The following is a 16,431-nucleotide window of genomic DNA, read 5'->3' on the forward strand; positions in this document are numbered from 1 at the left end:
TATAACATACTGAAAATAAGGTAACATATATATGTAGTTTATCTAAATACTGTTATTTCTCACACAGACAAAAGAAATGATATGCTCCAGATGAAGCTTTTTTGTCTAAGAAAGCGAAACATGTCGAGCAAAGGTCATATATTACATGGTGAATGTTAACTTATACTTTCAGTCGACCCCGCTGACCGGCACCATACTGCTTGGGTGTCCGTCGGCGGTTCTTCTGATATCAAACAATACGTTTCCAAGGATTATATGACTACTAATGATCTTGTACTTTGAACTGTATGTAAATCGACTTTTATAAGTTCTATGCACTGAGATATTGTACAACATAGACCATTGTTGCGTGGTCTCACTGTGTCCTTAATACACAATTATTTGCCTGTATTTTTCTATGATTTTAAAATATTTAGTTTTGTGTTGAATAAAAGAAATCTTTTTAACAAAACTCTTGTGCCCGAAATCTCTGTTTCCCAATCCTTCCAAATGTAATTGATCAATTGAGGATAGGGGCACACCCTAAATTGGATACGTCATGGCCAAGATGGCTGCTATCTGTGGATACATGACTTGTAAAATAATTCTGATATAAAGGTGGAAGCACCAGCCATCCTGGGAAGTGGCAAGCAGCAAAGTATATAGTGTAATATATGTGATTAAAAATTGCTACAAATATATATATGATCTACTATTGGTGCAATTAGCAAAGAAAAGTGCATACCAGTGCAATTTCAATTCAGAAGTGTTTGTGCTTCTCAAAGTAAATTAATCCACAAAGGTGTGGATCAGTGAACCAATAAATAGATATATAAAGAATTCCATACAAAAATCACATAAGAATATATAAAAATATAAATATATAAATGTGCTCCAAGTAGTGTTTAAAAATCCAGGCAATAGCATGCAATCAAAATTGTGCTTGGTGGATTCTTATTAATCCCTGAGACTGCCTGAGGACGCTCGTTAAGCGAAATGCATTGTGGTCAATGCTAACCCGGAAGTAACACACAGAGGCATTCGGAACAGAGGCTGGGATACACATCCACCGCTGCAATACAAAGAAAGGGGGAAAGGAGATACAGGGTGCTGCAGATCCCCGGAGAATATCTTCCTAAGACCCAAAAAAACGATTTTGTACTGCCGAATTGCCCAGTGCCAGGAGGGCACAACAAATAGTAAGAGGCTAATTGTCACCTTATAGTGTATGTTTTTTGGAGAATAAAACAGTATTTCACTATTGGAGGCTATTTGTTCTTCTATATCTTTATGTGTATGGGGGGACTACATGGTCCAACTCGAGTAATATAGGAGCCAGAGATCCAAGCAATCGAGGAGAGGTCTGATCCACCCAATAAAGGGATCACAGGCGTTGGGGGTCCTTGTGACCTGCTGCTAGCTGGTAAGAGGCCACGGTTGTCACATCCCAGCACCTGGAGCACTGTGAATGGATTAATAAGAATTCACCAAGCACAATTTTGATTGCATGCTATTGCTTGGACTTTTAAACACTACTTGGAGCACATTTATATATTTATACTTTTTTATATATTCTTATGTGATTTTTTTATATATCCTTATGTGATTTTTGTATGGAATTCTTTATATATTTATTTATTGGTTCACTGATCCACACCTTTGTGGATTAATTTACTTTGAGAAGCACAAGCACTTCTTAATTGACGGTTGTCACATCCCAGCACCTGGAGCACTGTGAAGGGATTAATAAGAATCCACCAAGCACAATTTTGATTGCATGCTATTGCCTGGATTTTTAAACACTACTTGGAGCACATTTATATATTTATATTTTTATATATTCTTATGTGATTTTTGTATGGAATTCTTTATATATCTATTTATTGGTTCACTGATCCACACCTTTGTGGATTAATTTACTTTGAGAAGCACAAACACTTCTGAATTGAAATTGCACTGGTATGCACTTTTCTTTGCTAATTGCACCAATAGTAGATCATATATATATTTGTAGCAATTTTTAATCACATATATTACACTTTAAATCACCTATTAATTTTTATAACACGTGATATATTAAGATTACCAGCGCCTTTTTACCTATGATATATACCTATTTATTGTTTTATTACAATTAAAAGGGCAGCAGGTTCAACAATCTTTTATTTAAAGGGCCAGGCGCCTTCTCTTTTCTTTTTATAGCAAAGTATATAGGTTTAAGTATCACTTATTACCTTTTATACATATTATATTTGAACAGTATCATATGGAAGGATCGTGAAACATCTTTTATGCAAAAAAGACCCCGTAAAAAGTTGCTTATAATTTTCTAGTGCCAATTTTTGGCCTGCATCTGGCCTTTGAAGAGAATTTTGTAGTTGTTCATTTAGTCAAGCCATAATTTATACACATTTTTTTAAAAAATTAAAAAATAGAAACCTATATAGAAGAGACCATAAATTATTCCAACAACAACTGATAGAACTCATAGGACAACCATGGATTTCGTTGGAAATGCATGGACGGGTCTTATGACTGAAATTGAATCTACCTGTAACATCCCGGCCAAGGATGATATAAGCCTAAACCAATATATTAATACAGTAAAGAGACTTATTAAGAAAAAGTCAAATCTATATTGGCATATAGAATTTTTCTTGAAGTATATACAGGCAAATGTATGCCCTGTGGGTTTGAGGATTCATCTATTCCCCTCCTTCGATAATGCTTCGAGCGAGTTTAGAACTTTGTGGGAACGTATTCTAACCAAATGCAGTACCGACTTGTGCCAGCTGTTGGTGTCCCAATACAAATTGGACCTAGCTACTTTGGATACTGAGTTATCATCTTTATATACTAAAAACGAGAATCTAAAAAAACATATACATTACGAGGCAAGATGGAAGGAGGTGAAGGAGTATGGAATCAAGCTTAATAGGGATATCATTGGTAAAAAACAAACTAAATTTTTAAAAGATAAGATGGCCTTCACGGAAGGCTATGCTTACCGATGGCCGGGACCCAATAGTTCAAGGCGTCCCCGCTATTTGCGAGGCCCCCGTGAACAGACGTTGAATACAGGTTCAAGGGAAACTGACTGGGAGTCAGACTCGTCTTCGATCTCCGCACAATCTAATAGATCCAAAACATCGATTAGATCTAATCAAGATACTAGACCAAAAACAGACATGGCGACACGTAAACGAGGACAACAGGAAGGAGCCAATTATACACCACGCTCCAAAAAGCGACCCGATGAAACTTCCAAATTTCAACCATTAGGAACTGGGGGGACTCAAATTGGACAGACTGTTCGATCTGTCGAGGCACTCACACAAGATGGTTTGGAAGCACAGGACCCTTATTTGGGACCCCTGGCTCTCCAAGCGATACAAATGTTGCAACCCTTATCCACTAACACTAATCCAAGTAATCCATCCACACAGGATCTCACATCTAATTCTCAAACACACTCACTAGGTGCTGCGGCACCTGTTCTTTCTAACACACTACCTTTAAATATACCCAGCACTACCTCTCTTAGACAAACCACTATTGATGGCCACTTCGCAGCCTCACAGGCCCAGGCCTCAAATTTTCCCCTGAGCACATCACTAAGCCTTCCCACCTAAAATTATCGATCATTAACTTAACCCCTTATCACTTCTCCCCCCAAGAACAAGAGGTCCTTGAACTTGGCCTCACGTTCTGCCCATCTACTCCTATGGATAGATATGAGACCATAAAGGACGTCTATATGTTCATAAGGAACTTGACGTATAAACATATCTACGACCCAGAAAGACAACGTAATACACAAGATAAAGAAATTTCAGAAAAAATAAAACATTATACAATGCAAGAATTCCGTGTTCTACGGGATTTAATCTTACTATTGGAGGAAGGCAGTCTTCCGGATTCCCAGTCCCCCGATCAACCTATACAAACAAAGACAGTAAATCCAAGACAGGTCCCCTTCAAACCAAAATCCAATAATTTCCCTGACTTGACTACAAATCCTAACCTTTTGGCTTTTCTGACCACAGTGGTAGGTGAGATTAAAAATTGTGAGCTAAAATCAACACAAAATAATCTTTCTAAACAACAACTACAGATGCTTAACAAACTAAGAAACCATACAGACTTGGTTATCAAACCCTCAGATAAGGGTGGTAACCTAGTATTGATGACTCGAGAGGGATACGAAAAAATGTGCCTTAATATCCTCTCAAATCGTACATGGTACAAAAAGATATCCCCATCGGTTACTACAGATTTTAAAGCAGAGTATTTGGATATAATCGGACGTGCATATCAATTGGCTCTTATAGATAAAGACTGTTATAATTTTCTTAACAACAAATTTCCGAGACAGGCGACATTCTATTCACTCCCAAAAACCCATAAAAATTTAACTTCTCCACCCGGTAGGCCTATTGTATCGGGCATTGGAAGTCTAACTGAAAATGCGAGTCGTTTGATCGATTATTATTTACTACCACACGTAGTGCGGTTACCGTCATACGTCAAGGACACACTCGAGTTTTTAAAAATGATTGAAGATATGGTGGTTCCTCCCGACGCCCTGCTCGTGACCTTGGATGTGGAGGCATTATACTCCAGTATCCCTCACGAGCAGGGCGTCGGGATGATACGCACGTTCTTATATGAGCAAGACCATCACACTTGGCCATTTTGTGATTTTATTTTGGAACTTTTATTGTTTATTCTGAAACACAACTGGTTTACTTTTAACGGGTCCCACTACCTCCAGGTGCAGGGCGTGCCCATGGGCACTTGTTGTGCCCCGGCCTACGCCAACCTGTACCTGGGGGGGTGGGAGCGACAAATCACATCAGATGAGAATTTATCCCATTTTTTTTCATCTGTGGCAATCTGGTTTCGTTATATAGACGACATTTTTGCTGTCTGGACAGGTTCAAAATCAATGCTAGATGAGTTTATTGCCCAACTAAATATAAACGACTTCAATTTGAAGTTAACATCTACCATCAGTGACTCGAGTGTTAATTTCCTGGACCTAACGGTACTCAAACATGTGGATGGACACCTGACGACTAACCTATACAGAAAGGAGACGTCAGGGAATGTAATATTACATGCGTCTAGCGCCCACCCAGGGGCGCTTATACGTAGTATTCCATACGCCCAATACATACGCCTACGGTGTAATTGCACATCTGATAACGATTTCAAAATACAGGCTAACCTTTTACGAGAACGCCTAATGGCTCGTGGATACAGTAAGCGTTTGTTGAGAACAGCTTTCAACAAAGCGTTTTCTCAAAACAGAAACAGCCTCATCTTTAGAGCCAAACCTCCAAACACGCAATCGATAGTTAAACTAATAACCAAATACTCCGCTCATGAAAAAGTATTGAGAAATATTCTTGAACGGAACTGGCATCTTCTTCGTGATGATCCGGTTATAAACAAATACGTGGGCAAACATCCCCAAATTGTTTTCAGGAGAACAAGATCTTTAAGAGATCAACTAACAACAAGCCACTATCAACCCATTAGAAATAAAGTAACAACAGGTAGAGGTACTTATAAATGTCGCAAATGCGCTATATGTCCTTGGATAGAGGAGAATACTGAATACACTTTACCTAATGGGGAGACATTTGCTCCAAAATTTCGAGCCGACTGCAGCACACGTGGAGTGGTATACATGATGCATTGTACCTGCGGCATGTTCTATATAGGTAAAACTATAAGAGAGCTCCGCCAAAGGATAAATGACCATGTGTACGTATCAGCAGGGGGAAGGATGATCACGCCCGTGAGCAGACACCTTGACCTATACCACAGGTTCAATCCCAAAAAGGCAAGATTTTATGTGCTTGAGGTTATTCCTCAAGATCCTCGGGGTGGCAACTGGGACAAAAAAATTCTGCAGAGAGAGACTCTCTGGATAGAGCGTCTCAATGCCACTTATAGACCTGGGTTAAACGAAACACAGTCGTACAAACCCTTTCTGTGAAGGTTTCCTTGCTTACCTAATGCCAACAGACCTAATTGACCTCGAGTAGTATACTCGGGTTACGATAATGGCCCTTTGTGGGATATATGGGTCAGGGTGTCGGCTTGGTTTTGGCGTGGTCGTCCTCCCCCGTATATATACATATATTCAATTATTCTGATACCTATTCACATCAAATAGGTCTTGTGGCACATACACCCCCTTTTCCTTTCTTATGTATAACAAACAGTTTTTTGTGCTATAATTCCTATCTCATCAATATTGTGATCTTGAGGATTTATAATAAGTCAAAATATGCAACTTTCTCTTGGGGTTTTGAAGTATGGAAGTGTTTCTAGTAGGGGGCAGTTCAGCCCCTGTTCTTTCATTAGGGCTGTTACTATTGAACGCCCTTACTAGTGGTTAATGTCAAAAAATAAACATGGTTATATAATAATTTTTGATAAACAAATATGCTACCGATATATATCTCCTGGTTCCACCAGGAACATCTTTGTACCTTAGTGAAATATGCTTTTACATCTGTATTTTTTAAATATATAATTTCTGTCTTTGTTGTGTTGTTTTTTCATTTCAGGCAATTAGAATTTTCATGTAATTGCGGACCGATCCTGTGGGGGCAATGTGGGTAAGCATGGAGGTCGGCCTCATCAGTGAGATATGTGCGGCCAGATAGGCCGCAGGTTAGTCCCGCCCCTTCCGGGCGGAACTTCCTGTGGCACCTGAGCGGACTACGGAGGCACTTCCTGCCTCTGTATAGTCTGCACACACCCGTGACTAAGCCGAGAGCCTCGCCGGGGTGTCCCCGCGTTGGCTCTCGAGCGATGTCCGGTGGGAGTGGCCGGGGCGGTGACGTCCGTTTGACGAACCGCCCGGGATCCATGCTACTTAAGGGCGCCATTTACAAGCCCTGGTATGGTGGAGGTTCCCCATCCGGTGAGGACTGTGCGGAAGCTGGGAACAGCGTGGCAAGGGGTAAGCTGTATATGGCCAGTACTAATACTGTAGCATTACACTTTTGTGATATCCGGGAATTCACCTTAATCTTACTGTGCTTAACAGCCGACATACAAGCAGAGGAGACACGCTCCCTACATTTAAGCTCTGGTCCTTCCTAAGTTTGGTGAGCATTGCTAAGGTGTCTATATATGTTTGGAACTTTCGTACTGCATAGGGATCTATCATTTTGGGTGGCACTCTATATATTTACCACTATGTCTATTACCTATGTTTATTTTAAGTACGTTTTGCATGTACTCATCTTGGACCCTATGTAGCAACTGCTTATCTATATATAACCCTGGTCACCCCCCTACTATTATAGAGGAGGGTGGGCCGGATACTAAATTGATTACACACACATATTCACATATGTGTGTCAAAGCAAATCAATACACATGATATATATTTTACTATAGGGGTAACCCATACACGAATGGGTAAAATCTGTATGTTGGTGTATAATCGTTTATAAACGCATGGCACCTGTCTACTCTCACGGTCCAGAATGACTATGTGTCTTTTCTGTTGCCCCCCCCCCCCCCCCTTTTAGAGCAGATGGGTTATGGGCTCTATAGGTACTTACACACTCTTATAACAAGCATAGGCATACTGACTTTACCACTTTAAAACACTTGAGCTTATGGCTTAGCATTCCTATGGGCTTTCCCTTAAAGTGATATCATAGAATAAAAACGCTTACTACTCTGAGAAACATTGTTTTTCTGCTCTCATCCACCCAGATATGAGACATGGAGTGACTACCCTCACCACTATGTCACTATACATTGCCTTTTTTGAGCTTCCCAAAACGCACAGTCCTCCTCGTTAAAGAATTCTCTATGGAAATTGAGATATGTGCCTGATTACTATATGTACAGGTATGTATACATTTTTCTGTCCATTTACCAGGTATATAAATAGGATATATATGCTTATACTATAACTACAGCATGGATCCCCACATACACTCACTATTGGCAGCCTCCGTTCTTTCCCCTAAACTCCCCTAGTGTCTGAATGCAACTTAAGACCCAATGTTATATTGTGTTGATATTGCAAAAATAGAAGGACTTATCTGAGAGATGTAAGACGATTATATGTAATCAAAAGGAAAGATAAATGATATGCAAGTGTAATTATAACATACTGAAAATAAGGTAACATATATATGTAGTTTATCTAAATACTGTTATTTCTCACACAGACAAAAGAAATGATATGCTCCAGATGAAGCTTTTTTGTCTAAGAAAGCGAAACATGTCGAGCAAAGGTCATATATTACATGGTGAATGTTAACTTATACTTTCAGTCGACCCCGCTGACCGGCACCATACTGCTTGGGTGTCCGTCGGCGGTTCTTCTGATATCAAACAATACGTTTCCAAGGATTATATGACTACTAATGATCTTGTACTTTGAACTGTATGTAAATCGACTTTTATAAGTTGTATGCACTGAGATATTGTACAACATAGACCATTGTTGCGTGGTCTCACTGTGTCCTTAATACACAATTATTTGCCTGTATTTTTCTATGATTTTAAAATATTTAGTTTTGTGTTGAATAAAAGAAATCTTTTTAACAAAACTCTTGTGCCCGAAATCTCTGTTTCCCAATCCTTCCAAAAATAACATTACAAAGATGAGAGGGGATAACGGGCATCCCTGTCTCTTCCCGTTTGTTATTTGGAATTTATCTGAAAATATGCCCTCAGTAAATACATATGCAGACGGGGAGGTGTAAAGTGCCATGACCGCATCTAAGATCATTCCCCCAAACCCCAGCTTTAGCAGAACCTGGCGCAGGTATCCCCAGTGAATCCTGTCAACAAATGCCTTTTCGGCGTCAAGGGACAGAAACACTGTGGGCCCATCCGAGGATTCAGCATAGTGTACAAGATCTATTAGTCTCCTAGTGGCATCTGTGGCTTGGCGACCCATTACAAAACCAACCTGATCAGGTTTTATCAGTGTAGGCAAAAATTTGGAGATACGGTTATCTAGGATTTTTGAATAGACCTTAAGATCCACATTCAAAAGAGAAATGGGTCTGAAGTTCTGCGCTTTATCTGGATCTTTTCCTGGCTTAGGAAGTGTTATAACCGTAGCCTCTAGCATCTCAGATGGAAAGGATGCGGATGTGGTGGCATTGTGGAATACCTTCAAGAGATATGGAGACAGCAGATCGCTAAATAATTTGTAGTATTCTGCGGTGAACCCATCAGGTCCCGGAGCCTTGCCCGCTGGGAGGGATCTAATTACCGCCTGAATTTCTGCCAATTGAAGTGGGGAATTTAAGTCAGCTAAAGCTTCAGCAGTGAGGTTTGGTAGTGTGAGGAATTGTAGGAAATCTTGGATAATAGCTGGAGAGGGTTGAGGAGTACCCCCATCGTCCTTTAAATTGTATAAGGACCCATAATACTGGCTGAATGCGTCAGCAATGTCCTTAGGGTTAGATAGTCTGGCTCCCGAGGAATGGTGTATTAAGTATGGGATACGCTGCTTGGAGGCCCTCACCTTTACCTGAGAGGCCAAGAACTTGCCTGCTTTGTTACCATGAGAGTATTGCCTAGCTTTTAGTCTGCGTAGGGCAGAAGCATGTTGATTAATCAAAAGAAGGCGAAGTTCATTTTGGGTTTGGGAAAGTTGGTCTGATAGTGATGGAGAGGGAGATTGTTTATTAGCTAGTTCCAATTTTTTGAGGGTTGACAATAATTGATCTATTTTCTGTCTCCTTCTTTTCCTCACTGCCGCACCCTTTGCCATCAGGAGCCCCCCGCAGGACCACTTTATGGGCGTTCCAGAGGGTAAATGGGCATATATCACTGGAGTCGTTAATGCCGAAGAACTCCTTCATTGAGGCGAGAACCTCAGAGGAGTCCTCCCGATCTCCCAGCAGGTCAGCCACAAATCTCCATCTATTTGCCCTTGTAGTAAGGGCCACGCCCCCAATCTCCAAGGATATAGGGGCGTGATCCGACCACGTTATTGACCCAATTTCAGATTTCGTGACCTTCTGTAGGAGAAATTTATCAGTAAGAAAAACGTCAATTCTCCAATATGACCCATGCTTTTTGGAAAAAAAACTAAAGTCTCTTTCAATGGAATGATAGCACCTCCATGCATCATAGAGGTTTGATTTCAATAAAAAAGCCGACAGGTCAGTTCGGTGATGTTTTCTCTGTGACCCTCTCAATACATCTAGTTGATAGTTTGGAACTGCATTTAAGTCACCACAGAGGATGAGATGACCTTGTACAAAGGGCAACAGGGTTTTCCAGACTTTGTTAATGTAAGTAATTTGTCCTGTATTGGGTGCGTAAACGGTAATGATGGTGTAAGTAGTCTTGTTTATAGAACAAGTCACAATAAGGTACCTTCCATCGGGATCTGACGTTGTGGAAATCAGCTGAAAGTCTAGGGTGTCTTTAATCAGGATGGCCACCCCGCACCTCTTCCCTGGGCCATTGGACATAAAAACGTGGGGAAATTGTTTCAAAGAGAGGCGAGGATGGCCCTCCACGGCAAAATGTGTCTCTTGTAAGGCCACTATATCGCAGCCATCTTTCTTCAATTCACGGTACAGCATATGCCTCTTATAAGGGCTGTTAAGGCCATTAACGTTTAGAGAGGTGATCCGAAAAGCCATAGTAGAGCTTGATATGTGTAGGACTATTGTGCGGCTACAGGACCCGGTTCACCTGGGTGCGATATGGTAGATATGTGGAGATGAAAGTTGGATTAACTCACGTGTCCAGACCCTGGTTGAATTACCTCAGATTGAGGTCGTCTGAAGATGGCAGGCAGGGCACCGGCGACGATGGCCTTTCTGTGAGTTGTATAAGGTCTCGCTGAACTTGTATATATTCTGTGTAATAAGCGGACTCAAAAGGAAAGAAAAACACAAAGTCACACAGGAAATAGACTGCTTTGCGGGAAAAAGAAAACAAACTGCACTAACGTGTGCAGCACGTGATGTAGAACAGCAACAACATAAAAAAAGAAGAAAAAAGCTAAAAAAACGACAACCTTGCGGTTGCCTGTGCGGCACTACTAGCCACTAAGTTGGGGGATAAAGTTCAGTGTTTAGCCGAACAGAACAACAGGAGCTTCATATGCCGCAGTAACTTGATTGAGGGGGTCACATTGCTGCGAGAGGAATAGAAGGAGGTGGCGTATCAGTCCTGTGGGGGTGACGGAGTATTAAGACTGCGCGGGTCAGCGCCCTCAGGATTCAGGATACCCCACTTTTCCAAAAGCTGAATGCCCTCTTCCAAAGTTGACACCCGCAATTCTCTGTCTCCTCTAGTAATGACCAGAGTGGCCGGGTAATTCCATCTGTATTGTATTTGATGGTTCCTGAGCGGTTTCGTGACAGTCATGAGGTTGCGACGTCGATTCATAGTATGGGCGGAGAGGTCCGCAAAGAAGGAAAGGCCCTGCAGCGCCTGTGGTAGGTTAGTTGATCTCCTCGTCACAGACATACATTTTTCTTTTACAGTAAAAAAATTTATCCTGGCAATGGTGTCTCTTGGCAACTTAGCCGGAATGTGCTTGGGCTTGGGGAGCCTATGAATTCTATCAATTGCCAAGTCGCAGAGAGGGACGTCAGGGAGGACTTCCTGCATAATGGCTGTCAGAAATTCAGTTAGCTCCAGGGGCTTGACTGTCTCAGGTATGCCTCTTATCTTGATATTGTTCCGCCTAGAGCGGTCCTCGAGGTCCGCCACCTTTGACTTCAGCCATGTAATTTCGTCATCATGCTCATTATGAGCATCTACCATGGTGTTAAACGTTTCAGCGAATTTACCCATTTTATCCTCTACATGAGCCACCCTGCCAGTGACCGCCCGCACTGCTGTATTACATTGAGTCATGAGTTGCAGCATGTCCGCATGTATTGCACTGCGGAGGGACAGCATCATGTCTTTGAGTGTGGAGTCCATAACTGGTTGATTTTTAGTGCGAAACGAGGCTATAGTGTCCTGAAACTCCAGGGTGTCATCAACTGAACAGCCCTGTGAGGAGGAATCATCTGGGAGCTGAAGCTTAGGCTTAGATTTAGCAGGACTGCCAGTTGTTGAGTCAGAACGTGAGCCACCCGGAGACACATTGGAGTGGATAGCAGAGGATGCAATCTGTCCCCTCTGTCCTTTAGGCTGCTGCATCTCTGAGGATGAGTGAGGTTGTAGCGTGGCGGGGCCGGCGCTATCTTGGCTGCGCGCCCCGCCGGCAGGGCGGAAGAAATCGAGCATCTTACCAGGCTTGGTGCGGGACATTCTCTTCCCCGGTATGTTGCTATGTGTGCCCGGCATGTCTGGAATGTCAGCGCTGCTTCGGAATGTGACCCCCACTGCTGTAGATCGCTCCGTTACTTCTGTTTAGCAGAGAGCTGTGTTCTCACACGTCCATTGCTCTCGCTGGCCGGCTCCGCCCCCCATATCGGGGTAATTTTTAAGGAACCTCTGCACCACCAAATTCAGCACATGCGCCAGGCAAGGGATGTGCGTCAAACCGGCTAGGCCCAGAGCTGCTATGAGATTTTGCTCGTTTTAGCACACCACCAGGCCGGGCTTGAGGCTCGCTGGCCGCAACATTTGTCTGCTGTTCCATGCTCCTCCACAACTCCTGCGCGGTGTGTGGTTTTTCCCCCAAACAGGCAAGTTTTAAAACTGCCTGCTGTCGTTTACTCCTGGCTGTGCTGAAGTTGGTGGTGAAGGTGATACGCTGACCGGATGAGGAGGCGGTAGAGGATGAGGAAGCGGAGTAGAAGGAGTTAGGAACAGGAGGCAAACTGAAGCGCCCTGCAATCCTCGGTGGTGGAAGGACATGCGCCAAATTGCTATCCGCCTCAGGACCATCCACCACTGCATTTACCCAGTGTGCCGTTAGGGAGATATAACGCCCCTGACCGTGCTTACTGGTCCACATATCGGTAGTTAGGTGGACCTTGGCACAGATGGCGTTGCGCAGTGCACACCTGATTTTTTCCCGCACTTGGTTGTGCAGGGAAGGGTTGGCTTGCCTGGAAAAGTAGTGGCGGCTGGGCACGATGTACTGTGGGACAGCCACCGACATAAGGCTTTTAAAACTGTGCGTCTCCACCAGACAGAATGACAGCATTTCAAAGGCCAAGAATTTTGAAATGCTGGCATTCAGGGCCAGGGATCGCGGGTGAATAGGGGGGTACTTCCTCTTCCTCTGAAGTGTTTGGGAGATGGAAAGCTGAACGCTTCCACGGGACATTGTGGAGATGGTTGGTGACCCAGGTGGTGGTGTTGCTGACAGATCGTCTGTTTGCGGGGTGGCAGGTGCCGGTATCACTACAGAGGTGGATGAAGAGGCCGAGACTGCAGCAGAAGAGGAAGCAGGAGGAGCCAGAGACGTTTCTTGGTTTTGAAGGTGTCTACTCCACTGCAGCTCGTGCTTTGCACTTAGATGCCTGATCATGCAGGTTGTGCTTAGGTTGAGAAGGTTTATGCCTCGCTTCAGGCTCTGATTGCACAGGGTGCAAACCACTCATGTCCTGTCATCAGCACATTTTCTGAAGAACTTCCACGCTAGAGAACTCCTTTGAGCTGGCTTTGGTGCGCTCGGTCCCTTGCTGCATTGGGCAGTAGCAGGCGTAGTGTCTAGGGCACGGCCACTCCGCTTCTGCACCCTGCTCCCTCTTCTGCTGTGCTGGTGGCTCTGTGCGACCACCGCCTCTTCCTCCAAACTACTCAGGTCACCTGCATGACCTTCATTCCATGTGGGGTCAAGGACCTCATCATCCTCCACATCATCTTCCACCCAGTCTTCACCCCTGCCCTCCTTGTCGGTCTCCACAATTCTGAGTGCCGCAGCAGTTAGCACCTGCGTTTCGTCATCATCGGAGACATGCTGCTATGGTCCTTCCATGTACCCATCTTGAGAAATAAGGGGTTGGGCATCGCTGCACTCAAAGGGCTAGGTGGATGGCCCTGGGAAACTCTGCTGACAGAGTCATCAAAAAGAAGAAGAGACTGCTGCATGACTTGGGGCTCAGACTGCTTGCCTGATTTGCAAGGGGGTGAGGTGAAAGACGGTTGGAAATTGGCTGCAGGTGCCAACTCTGACCTTTCTGCAGTAGACTGGGTGGGAGACAATGTGAAGGAACTGGAGGCACTGTCAGCAGCAAACCAATCTACTATCGCCTCTATGTTCTGGCCTCATCACTTCTAGAGGCGCAAGATGCCCTACCAAATACTGCTGCAGGTTCTGTCGCCTACTCACACTTGAGGAAGGTGTTTCACTTGTGCGTGTAGCTGGCACAGATCGACCACGTCCTCTCTTTGCAACAGGCGCTCTACCAGCAGCACCACGACCCAGGCCACGGCCCCTATTTGACGGTCTCCTCATATTTCTGTAATTTATGATCTTGCCCTAGAAAGGTGTTTATTGAATAGTGGAACAAAACAACAACAGTATCGCACGGGTGTATCTCAAATATGCAAACTATGCCGCAATTTAATTTTTTTACTCCAAAGGGGTGTTTATTAAATAGCGGAATAGAAAAACAGTATAAATATGATATCAAAAGGTGTATCTATCTCACACGTACAGACCCAGACTAGGCCCCGATTACTATTTTTTGTACCCTAAAGGCAGGATGAGGAGTAGGAGGAGTTCGGAACAGGCAGAAGGCAAACTGAAGCACCCTGCAATCCTCGGCGGTGGAAGATGCTCCCCAAAAATTGGAAAGGTGTATCTCACACGTACCGATACAGACTATGCCGCAATTTAATTATTTTTACCCCAAAGGTGTAGATTGAATAGCGGAATAGAAAATATGATATCAAAAGGTGTATCTATATCACACGTACAGACCCAGACTAGGCCCCGATTACTATTTTTTGTACCTTAAAGGCAGGATGAGGAGTAGGAGGAGTTCGGAACAGGAGGCAAACTGAAGCACCCTGCAATCCTCGGCGGTGGAAGATGCGCCCCAAAAATTTGGAAGGTGTATCTCACACGTACCGATACAGACTATGCCGCAATTTAATTCTTTTTACCCCGAAGGGTGTAGATTGAATAGCGGAATAGAAAATATGATATCAAAAGGTGTATCTATCTCACACGTACAGACCCAGACTAGGCCCGATTACTATTTTTTGTACCCTAAAGGCAGGATGAGGAGTAGGAGGAGTTCGGAACAGGCAAGAGGCAAACTGAAGCACCCTGCAATCCTCGGCGGTGGAAGATAAGCCCCAAAAATTTGGAAGGTGTATCTCACACGTACCGATACAGACTATGCCGCAATTTAATTATTTTTACCCCAAAGGGTGTAGATTGAATAGCGGAATAGAAAATATGATATCAAAAGGTGTATCTATCTCACACATACAGACCCAGACAAGGCCCCGATTACTATTTTTTGTACCCTAAAGGCAGGATGAGGAGTAGGAGGAGTTCGGAACAGGCAGGAGGCAAACTGAAGCACCCTGCAATCCTTGGCGGTGGAAGATGCGCCCCAAAAATTTGGAAGGTGTATCTCACATGTACCGAAACAGACTATGCCGCAATTTAATTCGTTTTACCCCAAAGGGTGTAGATTAAATAGCGGAATATAAGATATGATATAAAATTGGTGATTTTTCAATAGCACATGTGAACACAGCAGTGTCTTATGTTTTATGTCACGGTCAGTTCTGCAGCAGGCTATGAAGGAAAAAAAAAAGAAAATTCCCCTTTAAGTTTGTAATTTTTAAATAGATTAGTACAGACTATGCCACAATTTAATTTTTTTTTAACCCTAAAGGGTGTATATTGAATAGTGGAATAGAAAAATTGAAAATCACTCAATAGCACATGTGAACAACACAGCAGTGTCTTATGTCACTGTCAGCTCAGAGAGAGTCAGCAACAAGCAGGCTATGAAGGGGGGGGAAAAAATTCCCCTTTAACTTGTAGTAAAATATAGCTGATGAACGCTGCACACAACTGACTGTTAAAATAGATTTTTTTCTCCCTCCTCCTCCTCCTCCTCAGTGGGCTCAAGTGAGGGCAAAAAGATTGTTCACTGCACCACCCCCCACACAGCAAAATCGATGTAGACTGTCCCTGCCTAATCGCTCCAGCCTGTCCCTAATATGCTCAAGTAACTTTCCCTGCCTACACTGCGACCTATCCCTGCATTCTTTTCAGGCACAATACACTTTTTCACTGTCTGTCCCTAATCAGCAGCCAGCACGTAAGATGTGTGCTCTCTCCCTAAACTACAGCAGAATGACGCAGCACGCTGGGGCTCTCGAACTTATAAAGACATGGTCACATGCTTCAGATGGCCAATCACAGCTACTAATACATTAGTAGGCATGGTTGGGATGGCTTAAGGCACACCTGTTAAACGCTTGTTGATTGGCTGTTGAAAGCCCGCCATTAAAAGCACGCCATTACATACAAAACCGGAAATAAAATCACCG

Source organism: Pelophylax lessonae (genome assembly GCF_965119305.1).
Source record: "Pelophylax lessonae genome assembly, chromosome: 2".
Taxonomy (NCBI): domain Eukaryota; kingdom Metazoa; phylum Chordata; class Amphibia; order Anura; family Ranidae; genus Pelophylax; species Pelophylax lessonae.